The following is a 22,013-nucleotide window of genomic DNA, read 5'->3' on the forward strand; positions in this document are numbered from 1 at the left end:
TCCATGATGAAATCTCTCCTGCTGACTGTCTTATCAAGGCATTGCTTGTACAACACGTACGCGTTGATAGCACCCATGTCGAGCACGTTGTAAAACACCACAACAGGAGAGCTGCGAGTACCTCCTTTTACAGAGCACAGTCTTGCCATCTGGTCGAGTGCACCCACACTAAACTATTACATAAAATAGAATAGGTTAGAATTATATAGAATAATAATACTAATAGTAATAATATGAATGTAATATAATAAAAGGGGACCATATTTGGTGTTTGGCAGGTGGAAAGGCTATCTGTATATGGCAGAGATATATACCATTGTGCGATTGCAGTCTGTCACCGTCTCCGGTTTCTTCTTCTGGTCACTGCCGATGGCAACAGTGGGATTGCATGGTGCTGAGGATGCAAACACTTATTTATTTTACATCTGTACAGCATGAGTGTTGCTTTGCCACAGCTCCACTGGTATGTTGTTTTGCGCAGAGGGGGGCAGCTCCCGCCTTTGTTTGTTCACTGTTCCAAGCAGGCTAGTCTTATTTGCAATCAACTTGTCTACCAGGGAAATTGATGTGAATAAGTTGTCCATGGTCACATTTCTGTCTTTGCCCATGGAAGGCTCCACGAGTCTCAAACCCACAGTCTCAGAAAATCGCTCACCCGCTGGCCTGGTTTCATCTTTCTCCAGATATGGAAAGCCATTGAGCAAGTACTTGGCTTTGACATCTAACCAAAACTGAACTAAAGTGACATGCACCATTATCAGTTTCTATCGCCTATTCATCCACTGACTTCGGGAAACAGTAAAGGGAGCACCCCCTATCCCCTATCCACATCGACATCTTCAGCTAACCAAAACTGAACTAAAGTTACATGCACCATTATCAATTTCTATCTGGTTTCTATCGCCCATTCATCCATTGACTTCAGGAAACAGCAGAGGGAGCAATGGGAGCACCCCCCTATCCACATCGACGGGACAACAGTGGAGAAGGTGGAACGCTTCAAGTTCCTCGGCGTGCACCTTTTCAATCTCAGGAGGCTAAAGAAATTTGACAAACCCTCACAAACTTTTACAGATGTACAATTGACACCATCCTGTCGGGCTGTATCACTGCCTGGTACGCCAATTGCACCGCCCACAACAGCAGGGCTCTCCAGAGGGTTGTGCTGTCTGCCCAATGCATCAACCTACCTGCCCCCCAGGACACCTACAGCACTTGAAGGCCAAAACAGGAAGGTCAAAAAGATAATCAAGGACAGCAACCACCCAAGCCACTGCCTGTTCACCCTGCTATCATCCAGAAGGCGAGGTCAGTAAAGGTGCATCAAAGCTGGGAGCGAGAGACTGAAAAACAGCTTCTATCTCAAGGCCATCAGTATGTTAAATAGCCATCACTAGCACATTAGAGGCTGCTGCCCTATACACACAGACTTTAAACCACTGGCCACTTTAATAATGGAACACTAGTCACTTTAATAGTGCTTACATATTTTGCCTTACTCATCTCATATGTACACTACCATTCAAAAGTTTGGGGTCACTTAGAAATGTCCTTGTTTTTGAAAGAAATGCACATTTCTGGTCCATTAAAATAACATCAAATTTATCTGAAATACAGTGTAGACATAGTTAATGTTGGAAATGGCTATTGTAGCTGGAAACAGCAGATTTGTTTTTATGGAACATCTACATACAGTAGGCGTACAGAGGCCCATTAATTGATCAGAAATACAGTGTAGACATATTTAATGTTGTAAATGACTATTGTAGCTGGAAACAACAGATTTCTAATGGAATATCTACATAGGCGTACAGAGGACCATTATCAACAACCATCACTCCTGTGTTCCAATGGAACGTTGTGTTAGCTAATCCAAGTTTATCATTTTAAAAGGCTAATTGATCATTAGAAAACCCTTTTGCAATTATGTTAGCACAGCTGAAAACTGTTAAGATCTCGTACAATGCTGTGTCCTACTCCCTTCACAGAACAGCGCAAATTGGCTCTAACCAGAATAGAAAGAGGAGTGGGAGGTCCCTGTGCACAACTGAGCAAGAGGACAAGCACATTTGAGTGTCTAGTTTGAGAAACAGACTCCTCACAAGTCCTCAACTGGCAGCTTTATTAAATAGTACCAGCAAAACACCAGTCTCAACATTAACAGTGAAGAGGTGACTCCAGGATGCTGGTCTTCTAGGCAGTGTTCCTCTGTCCAGTGTCTGTGTTCTTTTGCCCATCTTAAACTTGTATTTTTATTGGCCAGTCTGAGATATGAAGCTGCCAGTTGAGGACTTGTGAGGTGTTCTGTGAAGGAAGTAGTACACAGCGTTGTACGGGATCTGCCTTAATCGACAGCCATATCTTTGGCACCCCGGGAACAGTGGGTTAACTGCCTTGCTCAAGGGCAGAATGACAGATTTTTCACCTTGTCAGCTCAGGGTTTCGATCCAGCAACGTTTCGTTTACTGGCCCAACAGTCTAACCACTAGGGGCCTGCTGCACAGCCAGAGCAAGGACATTCTTGGAAAAGATTAGATTTGGAAATAGAGCTGCACCTCTTGAATTTTGAGAGTTATTTGAAAAAGGTAAGTGTCATAGAAATGAAAATATTTTACCTGCATGTGACCCTTAAGGAGGATTTGATAAAGCGATGCTCCTTTTCCTGCATCTGTCAATTACAAAATGCGCCCATCTCTTCATGTACAATTTGACAATTTATAGGCTTAATATTATCACTCATCAGATTATTGTACATTTAATCTTGTCTATTGGCTAACTCTTATTATGTGTGAAATTAGTTTTGGTATAGTTTAGGTGTAGTTTCGATGGGCCTGCTGTGCCGGCTGACTGGCATCGTTTGTTTTCCGCTCATCAACTTGGATAGAGTCAAGGATATGTTTTGCATTATTCTAAAGACCTACTGCAACATATAGCATGTTTTCATTTACCTTACAATACATTTTATTAGTAATAGAGTTACAGTATATAAAACAGTCCTTCAATAGCTTATTTTTACAAAGTAAAACGTAAAAGAGAATGGTATCAACCTGCAAGGTACGTGGTCAAATTATTAACTGAGCGCCAACGCTGATAAATAGGCATAACACAAACTCATCATTACACTATTGTCTTTCTAAATTAAATCAACCTCTTCACCTTCCTAATCATGCACCCTCCTTATCATTCAGTTAGGCCCTAATTTAAATTCAATTGTGAAGGTGCATAATTATTGCCCATTCATCCATTTGTCGTTCATTCAGTGAGGAAAGAGAGTCGCATTAGCGCCTGGCTGGGTACCAACGACCTACAGCACATTGTCTTGGGGGATTAAGTTGGGAATAGGTGTGACAAAAATGGGTAAGAAGGCTCTAAATACTTTTAGGTTTGTGATTTTAAAATTCTGACAAACGAGCAGTGTAAAATAAAAACATTTAGGGAAAGTCAGGAAAGGGGCAGGACATAGTTTTTTGGTGGGGAGCAGATTTTTTTATTTACAAAATCAAATGCCAGTGGCCGTTCGGCTATGGCGGTTCTAGCGTTAAACTTGTCCGGTCTGTGAGGAGCAGACATGGAGACTGAGAGAAGAGAGAACCCACGATCTAGAGGGATGGAAAGCAGTTGCTTCGCGAGCCTGAAAATACATGATCTAAATGATTGATAGTTGGTATTCAGCAGCCATAAAAGTATGCCTTAATTACTTTGAAAAACTCCTAAAACAGTGATTTTGTCAGACAGCATAGGCTCATAGTCATAAAATAAAACAAATATTTGATTTAATGTAAAGGAAATGTAATATATGATGGTTAATAAGTGATGAGCAGTAATGGGCAGTCACTAACATCATGGGACTTGTATTCATTATTTTATTCAGTGTTACAGCATTCAACCCCCATAATGCATCGAAACCCGTGATCATTTTTTAAATAATCAATCCGAACCGACCTCAAAAAGCACTAATCGCTCGGCATTAAAGATGAAAGAGAAGCACCAAAGCACAGACCTTCATGACATAAACACATTAAAATCACCTGCTTAATGATTGTTATGTTAGTAGCCTAACCACTGGTTTGACATACTGTAGCTATTAGTTAACTAGTTATGAATCACTATGTGTTGCTGATGGGCAGTGGATTCAAAGGGAAGCCAGGCGTCCCCAAATATTTAACCAATAAAAATTATAAAATAATTTATCTTTCGTCTCTCTGTGTTTTCATACATTTCCATGAATTAGCAAGTGGCTGAATCTCAGTATGTGTAGCCCATGTATCTGATGCTGTCTGGACCAAAAGAGTATAACATGTTGGCGCAGTAGCATTTGATTGATTGAGACCTGTAAGCATTTGGCCATTTGGTATTTGGCCTAAAATAATTAGCCAATCATCGTTGAGCTGAGCTGAACTGTGGGTTGTCTTGGTGCAGCAAAATGCCCGACCAAGGGAAGCCAGTTTGGATTTGGCTTCAGAGCAATCAAAACACTTCCTAAGCAAAACATAATTTTCAAACTTGTCGGTTTCTGATCTGCTGTGTTGATGTCCTGCAGTAGCTAGCTTGCTAAATCGGGCCTTTCCTAAGCCATGGATGGAGATGGGGATTTGGACTTGTGTTTTTGGCTTAATTCTCTGTACAGGCCAATGATTATGATGGCAATTCTGATCTAACAATAAATTCATATTTTGTGCCACTGGCCTGAGATGATTGAAGTTCAATATGTAGCCTCGATGTATCCTAGTAGGCTCACGTTAGCTAGCTAGCTAACTTAGCTGGTTCATTTTTGCCCATACGAGGAACTGAAGCTAGCAAACATTTTAGCTAGGTAGCCTATGACAACAAAAATAAAAGTGTACTGTATGACTGAGCCATAAACCATTTTGCCAACATGAAAGAGAGGAGGATGGCATTGGCGTTCAACTAGTCTACAAGTAGGGCGAGTCAACATTTTTTGTTTTACTTGTATGAGCATGGACGCACGCACGCACGCACACACAGATAAATCAGTACCATGGACAGCCACATGATATTTAGCCACATTGATTGGACTAAATTGTTTTTGGTATCTTTAAATTTGTTTTCAGTGTATTAAACTAAGCATATATAGCCTTGTTGATTTGATGATGTTTAAACGTTTACGTTGAAATAGTGCTTGAATAGCGGAGGCAGTGCTCCTGTTGTCTTTGTGGTGACTTGCGGTAACTCCGTGGTTCAAAATCAGTAGTTGTTTAGTAAACTGTCGAAAGGATGAACCTATTGACTATGCTGCAGGTGAACGTATAACGTATAACAGGTATAACGTATTACATGCAATATATGCTTTGTGAACTTCAACGTTTTTTTTACTGGCTTGGCTTGGCTTCCTCAGTGATTTTACCCACACACTGCTACTGTTGATGAAGTAGTTTCCGAAATGACTGTCAGCTGTTGAGTTGCTGATGAGGTTGTTTCATTAATACATTGTGTTGTTGTTGTTGTTCTTACAGAGTTTCTGTGGGGGGACTCAAAGCCACTGGCCCTCTTGTTCTTCTGTGCCAGAGACGTCCCGAACCGGAGAGCTTCATACACAGGGTCCACTTTACTGCCACAAGCTGGGAGGAGACATTGAGAAAACCTATTTTCAGTCAAAGCAATCACACATCAAGAACCCCTACATGGCTGTGTATCAATGTAACCTACTGTTCATGTTGTCCTTTTGAAAGGATTATAAAGTCCTTTACATTTACATTTAAGTCATTTAGCAGACGCTCTTATCCAGAGCGACTTACAAATTGGTGAATTCACCTTCTGACATCCAGTAAATGATGAAGGCATTTGCCAAAACGTGTTGGTTTCAACAACAAAATATACTTTTCTTAATAATTAAGGAAACTTACCAATAATAGCTGAGTATCTTCTGTTCATGCACATTGGTTTGTAGTGACATCTCTAGAGTATTGTCAAGGCAAAGGGAAAGAGAGTGTGCTTACCAATGGGCATGACTTCTTTGATGTAGCCAAACTGCTCCGTTATCAGCAGTGGGGAGCTGTAGTACCGTCGAAAGCCCTTTGGCTGTGGAGGGGGGAGGGAGAGGTTAAGAGAGGGCAGGAACATCATAGTGAGTGATGGATCGATACGTCAACAGACAGCACAGCACACCACCAGCAAAATACATTAGAGCCACTGCATAACCTAATTTCTCTGTTAAGTTTCCACATGCACTGTATTAATCAAATCAAATTGTATTTGTCTATACTGTACTTTAGTCTGGGTTTCAGAGTGTTTCTGCATTCAACCACACAACATCATTCTTTGTCTTGACAATGTGTTGGCCAAAGCAGAGGAGCCATTTTAGACATATCCCAGGCGAGAAAAACTGGTTAAAACCTACCACTTCAGACCACTGTGACATGTCCTTCTTATTTCCCCCCCTAAACCACCTGCTGATCACTCTCCCTACATCAACCATGCTAAACAATATTACCTAATGTTAAGTTTAAATTTCTTAATGAGGGTTGATTGAAGAAGTGCATCTGGACCAGAAGCAGATTAGTCCAGCATCAATTCTGTTACTTTAAGTAGCTTGTGTATAGTTTGAACAACTAAAGCTGGCAGAGTGCCATACAGCAGATTTCATAGCCCGTATTCACAGAGTTTCAGAGTAGCAATGCTGATCACGGATCAGTTAAGCCTTTTAGAGCATAATCAATAAGATTCTATGGACAGGAGGGGGACCTGATCCTAAATCAGCACTCCTACTCTGAAACCCTTTTTGAATACAGCCCCAAAGTCATTAAGAAGATGTATACCAGTCTCTTTGCTGTTAAGTCCCGTCCCATTCCCCACATACCAAGTTCTTACAAGGACACTCCCCCAGACTATCATTTATCTAACCATGACATTTCTGTGTTTACTGCTTCCCATACAATCAATATTTCCCATCAGAGATGTGTCCCTCGTATATCCAGAAAAATGACAGTAGACAGCCTCAATTTTCTGAATCAGTATCTCACCCAAGAAAGAGTAATCTGAGGTAAGGATGGTAATGTCAGTGAAATACATGCTTGTATAAGACAAGTAGGTGGAATAACTTACCTTTTACTGCAGTTGGCTAAATCAGGCTCACACAGTGTTTCTTGTTTAGTCTTTTTAAAATATATATATATATTTTACCCATTTTCTCCCCAATTTTGTGGTATCCAATTTGTAGTTACAGTCTTGTCCCATCGCTGCAACTCCCGTACAGACTCGGGAGAGGCGAAGGTCTAGAGCCGCGCGTCTTCCAAAACACGCACTGCTTCTTGACACAATGCCTGCTTAAACCAGAAGACAGGCGCACCAATGTGTTGGAGGAAACACCGTACACCTTGTCAACATGCATGTGCCCAGCCCGCCACAGGAGACGCCAGATCACGATGGGACAAGGACATCCCGACCGGCCAAACCCTTCCCTAACACAGATGACGCTGGGTCAAATGAGCACCGCCTCAAGGGTCTCCCAGTTGCAGCTGGCTGCGACACAGCCTGGAATCGAACCAGGATCTGTAGTGACACAGCTAGCACTGCGGTGCCTTAGACTGCTGCACCACTCGGAGGCCTTTTTTCTTGGTAGTCTAAAACAAATCTACTTTGAAACAAAAGTATACACCTCACACATGGTTATGGGCTTAAAATAAGAAGACACCTGTACCATGTCAGATATAGAGTTGAAATGTATTAAGTTTTGAGTTTGCATCCCAATATTACACTTTATATACATCACAGACGACTGAAATATAACAAAACCGCTTTACATAGAAGCACAGGATTTTCAGCAGGTTTTTAAAATAATGTTTATCATGGAATTATGAAAATATAAATATCATTCCATCCATGCGGCCACTAGGTCATTTGACTGCAAGAAAGGGCTACATCAGGTGTTTATCAATAACTACATTTATCAAAACAAGGAGATTCAACTCAGCATAATATACAGTGAAAGGTAATTTCCTTACTGGGATAATGATCTGACAATGAAATCTACTTGTATTGTGTTTCGGGTTTTTGGCAGCTACACAGACGATGCATTAGTCCTACAATTAGCACAATCATTCTGCCTCCACTCCACAAAGGAGGAGAGGCCTCCTTTTGTTTGTTTACATTTTGCATGATCAACCGTGTGTTCAAGCAATCTGCATAAGTAATCTGCCTTGATTGATTCTCAATGTGCCATGGCTGATAACGAGAAGCTGAAATAAGCAACTCTCGAACTCTATAAGCACCTCTCAAGTGCAGCCCAATAGTCACAGTTTCACTGTTATATTTTTTATCTTCAACTCAAACATCGCATCATGATATATATTTGGTTTCAAGATAGCCCCAAGCAGCAATGTATTCTCTTTTTACTCTGACCAAATGTTGTTGCCAAGAGAAATAAGCAGGGTTGTAGAAATACAACCTGCCAAGTTTAGAGAAACCTTAATTTAGAGGCGAGCCCCACTGGGAGTATATTCTCTTTTTATGCTTGACCCTTCAACCTCATTTTCCACTCCTGAAAGCTGATCCCTATCTCCACAAGGCTCATCCTCAAGGCATTGGGCAGCTCATGGAAGAAGAAAAAAGGAGGGCAAAGGGAACACGTGTCTCCCTGTATCCAATATATTCTCATGGTTCACAAGGTTCACTGAACCTCAGTTCAATCCTGATCATTTTCATTTAATCCTACCCATTACTGGTCAGTACTCCATTTAAACTCAGTAATGTCCAGTTATTCCCAATAATTCCCTGTCAATTCCAGTGAACTCCCTCCCATGCAGGCCAGGGACAACCTGGACTCTGGAGGAGTTAGTCACTGGAGAGCCAAGGCAATCACACATGACAGAAACGCACAAGCTGTATATTTTCTGCGTGGGACGTGTGATTCGATATGAATGACTTAAAAGCCCCTGTGTAGTCGTGACTGCCAGTTCCCTTGAGTACAGTGGACGACGGCGAAATGACGGATGGGTGTTCGTATTCTCTGCAACTACCCCCCCCCCTTCTCACAGACTGTATCCTTGATCATCCTGTTGCTGAATTCTTTTTACGAGCTGCCTATTGACGCAATATGGCAGCTGCAGTGGACTTTGAGGTCCACCATGATTATTCAATACTGTATTTGCAGTGCCACATTACTAATCTATCTTTTCTGTCTTTGTGATGAGTACATTAACCTCTGTGGAGTTGTGCCTCGCTGCACAATATGTTCCACACCATCTTTAATCTGGTATTCTGTTGGGACTTTTGAGACGAATATATGAACATGTGAATAATACTAAGCAATAGGCATCGATCCCGATGGTGTACTTCTAACAGAATGGCATGTACTGTAGGGCGTCAATGAATGACATGTAATGAAAAGATGCCTCGAGGGTAGACCTATTGACTTTGGATTAATGCTTTATGCAGGGAGACATACTGTACTGTAGGCATGAAGAGAGGTTGATGGTGCTGATGATGACGTTAATACAATATTTTCAATATGTTCTTTGGCTAGCTGGAGAGAACGCTGATGATTACTCTGATGATGTGTGATAGAACATAGTGTATGTATCTCTATGGATGATGACAGTGGTGTAATTGATGATGACATTGATGATGACAATAATGACGACACTGGTGATGATGTCCATAGAGATACAGTATATACCATAGAGATACAGTACATACAGTATTATACTAGTATAGTACTAAATTTAGTTCTATACTGAACAAAAGTATAAATGCAACATGCAACAATTTAAAACGTGGAAAAAGTAAAGGGTTTTGAATACTTTCTGAAGACACTTAATAGAAACAAATACACTGAACAAAAATATAAATGTAACTTGCAACAATTTTGAAAATCTACTGAGTTACAGTTCATATAAGGAAATCAGTCTATTGAAATTAATTCATTAGGCCCTAATCTATGGATTTCACATGACTGGGAATACAGATATGCATCTGTTAGTCACAGACACCTTAAAAAAAGGTAGGAGCGTGGATCAGAAAACCAGTCTGTATCTGGTATTTGCCTCATGCAAGCGCGACACATCTCCTTTGCAAAGAGCTGATCAGGCTGTTGATTGTGGCTTGTGGAATGTTGTACCACTCCTCTGTGCGAATTTGCTGGATATTGGTGGGAACTGGAACACGCTGTCGCACACGTCAATCCAGAGCATTCCCAACATGCTCAATGGGTGACATGTCTGGTGAGTATGCAGGCCATGGAAGAATTGGGACATTTTCAGCTTACAAGAATTATGTAAAGATACTTGCGACATGGGGCTGTACATTATCATGCTGAAACACAAGGTGATGCGGGTGGCAGATGAATGGCACGACAATGGGACTCAGGATCTCGTCATGGTACATATGTGCATTAAAATTGCCAGCGATAAAATGTAATTGTGTTCATAGTCCGTAGCTTATGCCTGTCCATACCATAACCCCACCGCCACCATGGGGTACTCTGTTCACAACGTTGATATCAGCAAACTGCTCGCCCACACTGTGCCATACAGGTGGTTTGTGGTTGACGTACTGACAAATTCTCTAAAATGACCTTCGGGGAGGCTTATGGTAGAGAAATTAACAGTCTGGCAACAGCTCTGGTGGACATTACTGCAGTCAGCATACCAATTGCACACTCCCTCAAAACATGAGACATCTGTGGCATTGTGTTGTGTGACAACAGCACATTTTAGCGTGGCCTTATTGTCCCCAGCACAAGATGCACCTGTGTAATGATCATGCTGTTTAATCAGCTTCTTGATATGCCACGCCTGTCAGGTAAATGGATTATTTTGGCAAAGAAGAAATGCTCACTAAAAGGGATGTAAAACAATGTGTGCACAAAATTTGAGAGAAATAAGCTTGGGATATATTATATCAGCTCATGAAACATGGGACCAACATTTATTTACATGTTGCGTTTATATTTTTGTTCAGTGTATATTTAATTTTGTGACGATGTTAAGGCTCTTACCAGCTTGCCTTGGCAGCGTTGCGATCCCACTCCTTTCTCACACTTGTGGTGGATGCTCATCTTGCAGGCTTTGCAGCGAAGGCCATGCTTGGCTGTGTTGCCTGCCAGCATCACCACATGCTTGGAGGTGGTGCCTGTTGAAAACATTCATCTTTAATCTTTTTGTGATGTATTCAGAAATTATTTGGCTGAATTATCTACATTTTCCATTACACAGTTCATTTGGCAATTCCCATGGCAGAATAAAATTCCAAAACACAATTCATTCCGCATTTCCCATGACACAACACAATTTCATGACTCAATTCACTCAGCATGTTTTGTGACAGAAGTAAGGGGATTCAATCACAAATACAGTACCATGCCATGTCAAATCAAACTTTATTTATCACATGCGCTGAATACAACAAATGTAGACCTTACCGTGAAATACTTACTTACAAACTCTTAACCAACAGTGCAGTTCAAGAGGACTTAAGAAAATATTTACCAAATAAACTAAAGTGTTTAAAAAATAATAATATAAAGTAACACAATAACATAACTATAACGAGGCTATATACAGGGGGTACTGGTTCCGAGTCAGTGTGCGGGGAAACAGGTTAATTTGTACATGTAGGAACGGGTGAAGTGACTGCATAGATAATAAACAGCAAGTAGCAGCACAAAACAAATGGAGGGGGGCGGGGGGTCAATATAAATAGTCTGGTGGCCATCTGATTAATTGTTCAGCAGTCTTATGGCTTGGGGTAGAAGCTGTTAAGGGGCCTTTTGGTCCTAGACTTAGCTCTCCGGTACCGCTTGCCATGCAGTAGCAGAGAAAACAGTCTATGACTTGGGTCACTGGAGTCTCTGACAATTTTATGGTCATGATTACTTTTACCAGCCTTCATGCAGAGGAATTCAGGACAGGTTAGTTAACTATCATTCTGTTGTAATCAGTCATTGCTACTAAGTACTACTAAGACATTGCCCATTTGCAGTGCTGTCAATCTCAGCCACAGCAGAGTTCACCTTGAGAGTGCAGTGGACCAGACTTATCTAGACTTGTCCGTCTTGCTAAGGTAAATAAATCAAGTCTTCAATAAACAAAGGGAACAAATATGACCTCCCCCAAGCCCAAACCATTTACCCCAACCTTCCTTTCTTAAACTTTGATTAAATTGGACCCAACTTAATCTAATACTCTTCTCCTCAGTGTCTAGATGCGCTTCCATTCACATTCAAAATCGTTCCCCTAATCTGGCTACAAAAAAAAAATCCCCATGTGGAATTATACCTCCTGCCTCTGTGTCTAAACTGCAGCGTTTCATTGATGTTTGAGTCACAGACGTTGGCATAAATGAAGATTAATTAGGCTTAGTTGCGTTCGGGAGTTATGAAACAGACAGTGTGACTTTCTGTAAGCGAGAGAGAGAATTGTTTGGGTGAAGGAGACCTGGTGATGATAGCAGATGCTTGGCACCATCTTTCTGACTCGCTTCCAATTTTTTATGAATGGTATATTTTGGGTCGGGAATCAGCAGCACGCTTTGGCTGTCTGTAAATAAAGTTTTCTCCTAAAGACATTTGCCACTGAGAACCTTATCACAGGGTTCTCATTTTCGACCTTTGACCCTTGGAATGTCAGAGCAGATGTCATGCCCTGACCTTAGAGAGCCTTTTTATGTCTCTATTTGGTTTGGTCAGGGGGTGATCTGGGTGGGCAGTCGATGTTATGTTTTCTATGTTTTTGTATTTCTATGTTTTGGCCGGGTATGGTTCTCAATCAGGGACAACTGTCTATCGTTGTCTCTGATTGGGAATCATACTTAGGCAGCCTTTTCACCTTTTGTCATTGTGGGAAGCTATCTTTGTTAGGGGCACTATAGCCCTTGTAAGTTTCACGGTCGTTTCCTTGTTTTGTTGTTTTGTTGGTGACATTTTACAAAATAAAATAAAATGTACGCTCAACACGCTGCACATTGGTCTCATTCTGACGATGGCCGTGACAGCAGAGGGTTGTTTCATCCTCACTGGGGTCAGTTAAACGTTCACGCTTTATCTTTAGATTTAACATAGAGGGTTAGTACTTTTGAATGAAGATATAGATTAAATCCTTGCCACATATACCATTCCAATGACATGTGGCATGTGGCTGGCCTGAAAAACTGCAGTTAACTACCACTGATTAAACTAAATGTCCTCAATATTTATTTATTTTATTTTTTCATTTCACCTTTATTTAACGAGGTAGGCTAGTTGAGAACAAGTTCTAATTTGCAACTGCGACCTGGACAAGATAAAGCATAGCAATTCGACAAATAAAACAACACAGTTACGCATGGAATAAACAAAACATAGTCAATAATATCAAATCAAATCAAATTTTATTTGTCACATACACATGGTTAGCAGATGTTAATGCGAGCGTAGCGAAATGCTTGTGCTTCTAGTTCCGACAATGCAGTAATAACCAACGAGTAATCTAACTAACAATTCCAAAACTACTACCTTATACACACAAGTGTAGAGGGATAAAGAATATGTACATAAAGATATATGAATGAGTGATGGTACAGAGCGGCATAGGCAAGATGCAGTAGATGGTATCGAGTATAGTATATACATATGAGATGAGTATGTAAACAAAGTGGCATAGTTCAAAGTGGCTAGTGATACATGTATTACATAAAGATGCAGTAGATGATATAGAGTACAGTATATATGTAGACATATGAGATGAATAATGTAGGGTATGTAAACATTATATTAAGTAGCATTGTTTAAAGTGGCTAGTGATATATTTTACATCAATTCCCATTATTAAAGTGGCTGGAGTTGAGTCAGTGTGTTGGCAGCAGCCACTCAATGTTAGTGGTGGCTGTTTAACAGTCTGATGGCCTTGAGATAGAAGCTGTTTTTCAGTCTCTCGGTCCCAGCTTTGATGCACCTGTACTGACCTCGCCTTCTGGATGATAGCGGGGTGAACAGGCAGTGGCTCAGGTGGTTGTTGTCCTTGATGATCTTTATGGCCTTTCTGTGACATCGGGTGGTGTAGGTGTCCTGGAGGGCAGGTAGTTTGCCCCCGGTGATGCGTTGTGCAGACCTCACAAACCTCTGGAGAGCCTTACGGTTGTGGGCGGAGCAGTTGCCGTACCAGGCGGTGATACAGTTGTTGTTGGTAATCAAGCCTACCACTGTTGTGTCGTCCGCAAACTTGATGATTGAGTTGGAGGCGTGCGTGGCCACGCAGTCGTGGGTGAACAGGGAGTACAGGTGAGGGCTCAGAACGCACCCTTGTGGGGCCCCAGTGTTGCGGATCAGAGGGGTGGAGATGTTGTTACCTAGCCTCACCACCTGGGGGCGGCCCGTCAGGAAGTCCAGTACCCAGTTGCACAGGGCGGGGTCGAGACCCAGGGTCTCGAGCTTGATGACGAGTTTGGAGGGTACTATGGTGTTAAATGCTGAGCTGTAGTTGATGAACAGCATTCTCACATAGGTATTCCTCTTCTCCAGATGGGTTAGGGCAGTGTGCAGTGTGGTTGAGATTGCATCGTCTGTGGACCTATTTGGGCGGTAAGCAAATTGGAGTGGGTCTAGGGTGTCAGGTAGGGTGGAGGTGATATGGTCCTTGACTAGTCTCTCAAAGCACTTCATGTTTACAGAAGTGAGTGCTACGGGGCGGTAGTCATTTAGCTTAGTTACCTTAGCTTTCTTGGGAACAGGAACAATGGTGGCCCTCTTGAAGCATGTGGGAATAGCAGACTGGGATAGGGATTGATTGAATATGTCCATAAACACACCAGCCAGCTGGTCTGCGCATGCTCTGAAGGTGCGGCTGGGGATGCCGTCTGGGCTTGCAGCCTTGCGAGGGTTAACACATTTAAATGTTTTCCTCACCTCGGCTGCAGTGAAGGAGAGTCCGCATGTTTTGGTTGCGGGCCATGTCAGTGGCACTGTATTGTCCTCAAAGAGGGCAAAAAAGTTATTTAGTCTGCCTGGGAGCAAGACATCCTGGTCCGTGACTGGGCTGGTTTTCTTTATTGTAATCCGTGATTGACTGTAGACCCTGCCACATACCTCTTGTGTCTGAGCCGTTGAATTGCGATTCTACTTTGTCTCTATATTGACGCTTAGCTTGTTTGACTGCCTTGCGGAGGGAATAGCTACACTGTTTGTATTCGGTCATGTTTCCGGTCACCTTGCCCTGATTAAAAGCAGTTCGTGCTTTAAGTTTCATGCGAATGCTGCCATCTGGTTTGGGAATGTTTTAATCGTTGCTATGGTAACAACATCTTCAACGCACGTTCTTATGAACTCGCTCACCGAATCAGCGTATTCGTTAATGTTGTTGTTTGACGCAATACAAAACATATTCCAGTCCACATGATGGAAGCAGTCTTGGAGTGTGGAATCAGATTGGTCGGACCAGCGTTGAATCCGGGGATATGGAGAGAAATAGGTCCGTTATGCTCTGGTTTGAGTCACGTTGTTCGAACTGGCGAGAGCTTTCTGAGCTGAAGGTTAGCTGATGACCGCTAGGAATGGTTTGCTAACTGATAGCTGGTAGGTATCTGGCTAGCTTCAGTTGAGGGATTCCAGTTCCGAAGTATTTATTAATTTTACCTTTATTTTACTAGGCATGTCAGTTAAGAACAAATTCTTATTTTCAATGACGGCCTAGGAACAGTAGGTTAACTGCCTGTTCAGGGGCAGAATGACACATTTTGTACCTTGTCAGCTCAGGGATTTGAACTTGCAACCTTGAGGTTACTAGTCCAATGCTCTAACCACTAGGCTACACTGCCGCCCCAGTAAATAGAAATACTTTAGAAAAAAGCAGATCCAAGCCATATTGGGTGAGGCGGATTGCAGGAGAGTATTTAGAATTTGAGTTTTAGGAATTAAAAAAAAAAGATATGCAAAGAATAAAATAAAAAAAGATATATACAAGGGACACGACAGGACAAAAGACAAAGACGTCTGAATGCTACGCCATCTTGGAATACTGGATTTTATTATCTGTTATCTGTGTATATATTTCCGTATCAACCCCTTTTCCTCCCTTTTCTGCCCATGTTATTGATTGGCTTTGTAGAGTAGACTTCACAATAGCGTGTTCCTATGAAACCTAACTGATCATTAATTCCATCGACAATGGTGATCACGTAATAATACGCAAAAATTCTGTAAAAATACCTGTGTTATTTGATATTAATGGTTAACAATTAACATTGAACTAATAGAAAGACATTTATGTCCTGTTAGTGTCTCCACTCTAGTTCCCTGGAGCTTATCTGGGCGTATGGTCACCAGAGATGGCTTGAGCTGACAAATTAGTTGAAGACTGCATTACATAAACAAGATGTGGTGGGTGTAACCGAGATAGAGATAGCCAGGAGGAGTTTAGAACAATTCCTAATTTTCTCTAAATCATCCTTGCATCTGGGAAACTAAGCCAGGGTGGGGTTAAGACAACAACCGACGTGCAGATAACGACAGGATGAACCCAGTGGCTTATGATGCTCCTTGGTCTGCATGAGGGGGGTTGAACCAACCAGGAATGAGCATTGTTAGTGTCAGCTATACATAGTACTGTGCATTTGTGTAAATGTTTGGTTACTCGGTCCAACACTCAAGGGTGGGGGTCGACCTGCCTCATTATTGCAATAAATAATCAATATTAAATAAAGATGATTGTTTGAAGAAATGACCAAATCTCTTTCAGTACTTTCCACGACAAGCCCCACTGCCATTTGCCATTTGTCTGGCAAAACTATTTGCTTCCAGTAATGGATTAATCAATGAGCACGTGCCCATGCAGCCCAGACACTGTGTGTGTGTGTGAATATGTGAACACACAAAAGCCTGATCGATTCCTTCACATCGCACCGAGGCAGAGTGAGCCCCGGTTTGTTTGAGTTCTGTTAGTGTCCATGTTGACTTACTGCACAGCCATCATTCATAATTTACAGTGGAATCTGGATTAGCGGTGAGATGTCATACAGGCCCAAATTACAGCAGTAAAACCTGATCCATAGGATGAGAGCTGAATATACAGCTGATGTTTGGAGAGGCCCTGTCCAGGCTAGACTGATGAGACTGTCTGTGTCTCTGCCCCCTGTCAAACTGAAATTATCCTTAATTAATGACTTGTTGACGTGACTCTCAACGCATCAGTGCTTGAATTGAGCTGGTGCACACCGGTATGGACTACATTGGCGTACCAGCACCACACAGTAAAAGCAGTAATTTCATACAAAGTTGTAAAGTACTGTCTATGAGCACCGACCTATAAAAAAGGTTAATGATGACGCAATTATCATCATAATTTACTTTTTTTCTTAACAGGTCATGAATGACTGAGCACACCTTCATATCCCCTATCCGTCCAAAACAACTTTAACCAGAGGGAAAAGATAGGTTCTTATCCTGCAGTCTGTTCTGTGTTGTTTGACTAAGCCTCGTTAATAGACAACAACAGGAGTTGTTAGTGATACTGAGATGGAAACCAGAGGAATAGGATCCTTGTCAGATCACAATCAACAACAAGGCAACAAACAAACCAACAGCAACTGTAAACCAGAGGGGAACATGAGCCCTATAAACCTACACCTGTAGAGATTTTGTTCAAGCAAAGTCAGGTTATTGATAGTCTTGTACACTACAGTAGACTTCATAGGCCTGGTGACAAGGTTAGGTTACTGCTAATGTTAAATGTCAAGGTTACAACAAAGTGAACTCATACTAGTATGACTTGGAAGGCATGGATTACTGTTTCTACTGCATTTACTGTGTACCCTTTATGACTGTTTTTAATAGGAACTATGATTGGCCTATATTGTGATCACTGCAATCTGGATATCTGGATAGCTAAGAGTGCCTGATTGACAGCATAGCAAACCTGTGTAGCCACTTGGAGACAATGAAACAGTAATTATTCACGTCTCTTCCTGTTGAACACAGAACGAGGGAGAGCTTGGTTTGTTGTTTTTGAAAGTTTGTTGTTTTAAAAGTGTATTGAAAAGTTTCTCAGTAGCTAGCTATCTTTTGAGTTTGGATCCCGCAACCCGGTTGGCATTAGTTGCTGGGACTGCTACTCTCTGTCCAGCACATGAGGTTAGTGGCACCTTAATTGGGGAGAACGGGCTCCATTCGTTCCATTCCAGCCATTATTATGAGCCGACCTCCCCTCAGCAGACTCCACTGCTGTCCAGTGATCTTGCCGACCAAGGCCGTATCTGAGGAGCTGTTTGGTGTAGCTGCTAGCTAGCTGTTAGCTAGCTGCCTATCAAGCTAGCAGGGTTTTCATGAGGGGTTGAACGCAGCCCACGACGCGGTTAGCCATTGTGGCTGGGACCACGGATTGTCCCGGGTTTGTGGCTATGTAGATCCCTGCTGTTTATTGTTTTCAATCTTCCCTGCGACCTGACCTGTCTGGAACTGTGAGAAGTAACAGCGCAACCTACTTTGCTACCATGACAAAGACCAAAGCCGGCAGGAGTACCATTGAGGACAGTGGTGTCTCTCTATCACAGGTGAAGGATCTTTTAACCTCTTGAAACTCTGGGGGCGCTATTTCATTTTTGGATGAAAAACGTTCCCGTTTTAAACAAGATATTTTGTCACAAAAGGATGCTCGACTATGCATATAATTGATAGCTTTGGAAAGAAAACACTCTGAATTTTCCAGAACTGCAAAGATATTGTCTGTGGGTGCCCTAGAACGGGAGCTACAGGCAAAACCAAGATGAAACGGCAACCAGGAAACCAGCAGGATTTTTTAGGCTCCGTTTTCCATTGTCTCCTTATATGGCTGTGAATGCGAGAGGAATGAGCCTGCCCTTTCTGTCGTTTCCCCAAGGTGTCTGCAGCATTGTGATGTATTTGTAGGCATATCATTGGAAGATTCACCATAAGAGACTACATTTTCCAGGTGTCCGCCCGGTGTCCTCCGTCGAAATTGGTGCGTCTTTTTCAGCTGCTGGTATTTTTCCATGCGATTCTGAGGGGAAAGCAGGCTTCCACGAACTGCATATCAATGAAGAGATATGTGAAAAAACACCTTGAGGATTGATTCTAAACAACGTTTGCCATGTTTCGGTCGATATTATGGAGTTAATTTGGAAAAAGTTTGACTTTTGGTGACTGAATTTTCGGTTCGTTTCGGTAGCCAAATGTGATGTACAAAACGGAGCGATTTCTCTTACACAAAGATTCTTTCAGGAAAAACTGAACATTTGCTATGTAACTGAGATTCTCCTCATTGAAAACATCCAAAGCTCTTCAAAGGTAAATGATTTTATTTATTTGGTTATCTGGTTTTTGTGAAAATGTTGCGTGCTAAATGCTACTCAAAATGCTAAGATAGCTTGCAATACTCTTACACAAATTAGTGATTTGCTATGGTTCAAAAGCATATTTTGAAAATCTGAGATAACAATGTTGTTAAGAAAAGGCTAAGCTTGAGAGCAGGCGCATTATTTTCTTTTTATTTGCGATTTTCAGAAATCGTTAACGTTGCGTTATGCTAATGAGCCTGAGGCTTTATTCACGATCCCGGATCCGGGATGGGAAGTATCAAGAGGTTTTAAACAATCAAAAATAGTTATACAAGCAGTTGTTACAACAACAAGAAAATAGCTTCAAGTGTTTTGTCCAAATACTGGTGGAGTCACCTAATAAAATAATGCACAACCTGACCAGAGAGGTCCAGGACCTGAAGAAATGTTTGCAGTTCTCCTAAGATGACAGCAATCTGTAAGCCATTGAGAGAGGACATCAGTTCTGTATGTGAATCCATGATAACAATGACAGAGAAATCAGATTATCTCGAGGTACAATCAAGGCGACACAACATGGTTGTGGACAGAATTGCAGAATCTCCACACGAGACCTGGATGGAGTCTGAGGACAAAGTGAGGGAAATTATCTCAGAGAAACTGAAGATGGACCACAGGAAGATTGAGGTAGAGCGCACCCACAGAACTGGAAAACCCACCACCGGCCCAGGTGACAGGTCCAGGCCGATAAGTGGTCAAGTTCCTGAGGTTCAAGGACAAGGTAGCTATTCTGGAAAGAGCCAAGAACATGAGAGGAACATACATCTTCCTCAATGATGACTATCCTAAAGCTGTGCACCAGAAGAGAAAATAACTTATCCCAGCCATGAAAGCTGCCATAGTGTGTGGGGTCATTGCTTGAATCCGCTATGACAGGCTCATTGCACACCCTCCCTCCCAAAAGACTGGAAGGGATGATAGAGCCAAGCTTATGGGTTCGTAGCTTCAACCCGCAGCACACACACACCAACTGATTAATGGAATGTATATTTTGTTTTCTTGCTTTGTTTTCTCTTTTCTATGTTATTTTTTTCTCTGATAAGCTACACAGGAAAGGGCTGAAAATAGCCCATATTAATATATGTAGCCTTAGAAATAAGGCTACATGTATAGCATTCATATAATAGCCATTTCTGAGACTCACTTAGATAATTCATTTGATGATACAGCAGTAGCAATACAAGAATATAACATCTATAGAAGAGACAGACATGCTTATGGGGGAGGTGTTGCTGTATATATTCACAGCCATATCCCTGCAATGCTTAGAGAATATCTTAGTCAAGGGTGTTGTGGTTACAGGTTCACTTTGCACATCTAAAGCCTTTTCTTTTGGGATATTGCTTTAGGCCACCAAGTGCTTACAGTCAGTATCTAAATAATGTGTGTGAAATGCTTGATAGTGTGTATGTGATGTAAACAGAGAGGTCTACTTTCTTGGGGAACTGAATATTGACTGGTCTTCATCAAGCTGTCTGCTCAAGAGGAAGCTTCTCAATGTAACCAGTGCCTATAATCTGGTTAATCAACTACCAAGGTGTTTACAAACACTACAGGAACAAGATCATTCACATGTATCAATCGCAGTTTTACTAATACTGTAGAACTTTGTTCTAAAGCTGTATCCATACTCATTGGATGCAGTGGCTATATCCAGGAAAGCCAAAGTTCCAATAGCTGGGCCTAAAATAGTGCTGTGACTCTTATGTGGATGATGTTAAAGATATTTGTTGGTCTGATGTGATTAATAAGGAGCATCCAGGTGCTGCACTTGATGAATTTATGAAATTTCCTCTTCCAATTATTGATAAACATGCACCTATTAAGAAACTGACTGTTAGAACTGTTCAGGCACCATGGATTGATGAGGAGTTGAACAACTGTACGGTTGAAAGAGATGGGGCAAAAGGAGTGGCTAATAAGTCTAGCTGTACAAATAACTGGCTGATTTACTGCAAATTGAAAAATTATATGAGTAAACTCAACAAAAAGAAGAGGAAACTGTATTATGAAGCCAAGATCAATGATATAAAGAATGATGGAAAAAACGTTGGTGTAGTTTAAATGAAATTATGGGCAGAAAGATAGCTAATGAAGCCACTGAATCCTTAACAAAGAGCTGCAGTCTGTGGCCAGTAAAAAAAATGGTCCCGAACATCTGTAAAACTAAGAGCATTGTATTTGGAACAAATCATTCCCTAAATTAGACCTCAGCTCAATCAGGTAATGAATGGTGTCGCTGTTGAACAAGTTGATTATCTTGATTATTGTCCAGTCGTGTGGTCGAGTGCTGCAAGGAAAGACCTAGTTAAGTTGCAGCTGGCCCAGAACAAAGAAGCATGTATTGCTCGTCATTGAAATCAGAGGGCTAAAATAAATACTATATGCATGCCAGTCTCTCTTGGCTAAGAGTTGAGGAGAGACTGACCGCATCATTTCATTTTTTTATGAGAAACATTAATGTGTTGAAAATACCAATTTGTTTGCATATTCAACTTACCCACAGCTCTGACACACACACTTATCCCATCAGACATGACACTATGGGGTCTTTTCACAGTCCCCAAATCCAGAGAAATTGGAAGAAAGCGTACAGTATTTTATAGAGCCATTATTGCATGGAACTCTGTTCCATCTCATATTGCACTAATGAACAGCAAACCTGGTTTCAAAAGACAGATAAAGCGACACCTCACGGCACAACGCCTATCCCCTATTTAACCTAGATATTTTAT

General features: G+C 41.6%; 1 pseudogene; it reads right to left on the reverse strand.

Annotated features, from left to right (window-relative positions):
• The window catches only part of LOC135526074 (SH3 and cysteine-rich domain-containing protein-like), an 88,552-nt pseudogene that overhangs the window by 47,683 nt on the left and 18,856 nt on the right, over positions 1-22,013 (reverse strand).

Source organism: Oncorhynchus masou, chromosome 32 (genome assembly GCF_036934945.1).
Source record: "Oncorhynchus masou masou isolate Uvic2021 chromosome 32, UVic_Omas_1.1, whole genome shotgun sequence".
In the NCBI taxonomy this organism is placed as follows: domain Eukaryota; kingdom Metazoa; phylum Chordata; class Actinopteri; order Salmoniformes; family Salmonidae; genus Oncorhynchus; species Oncorhynchus masou.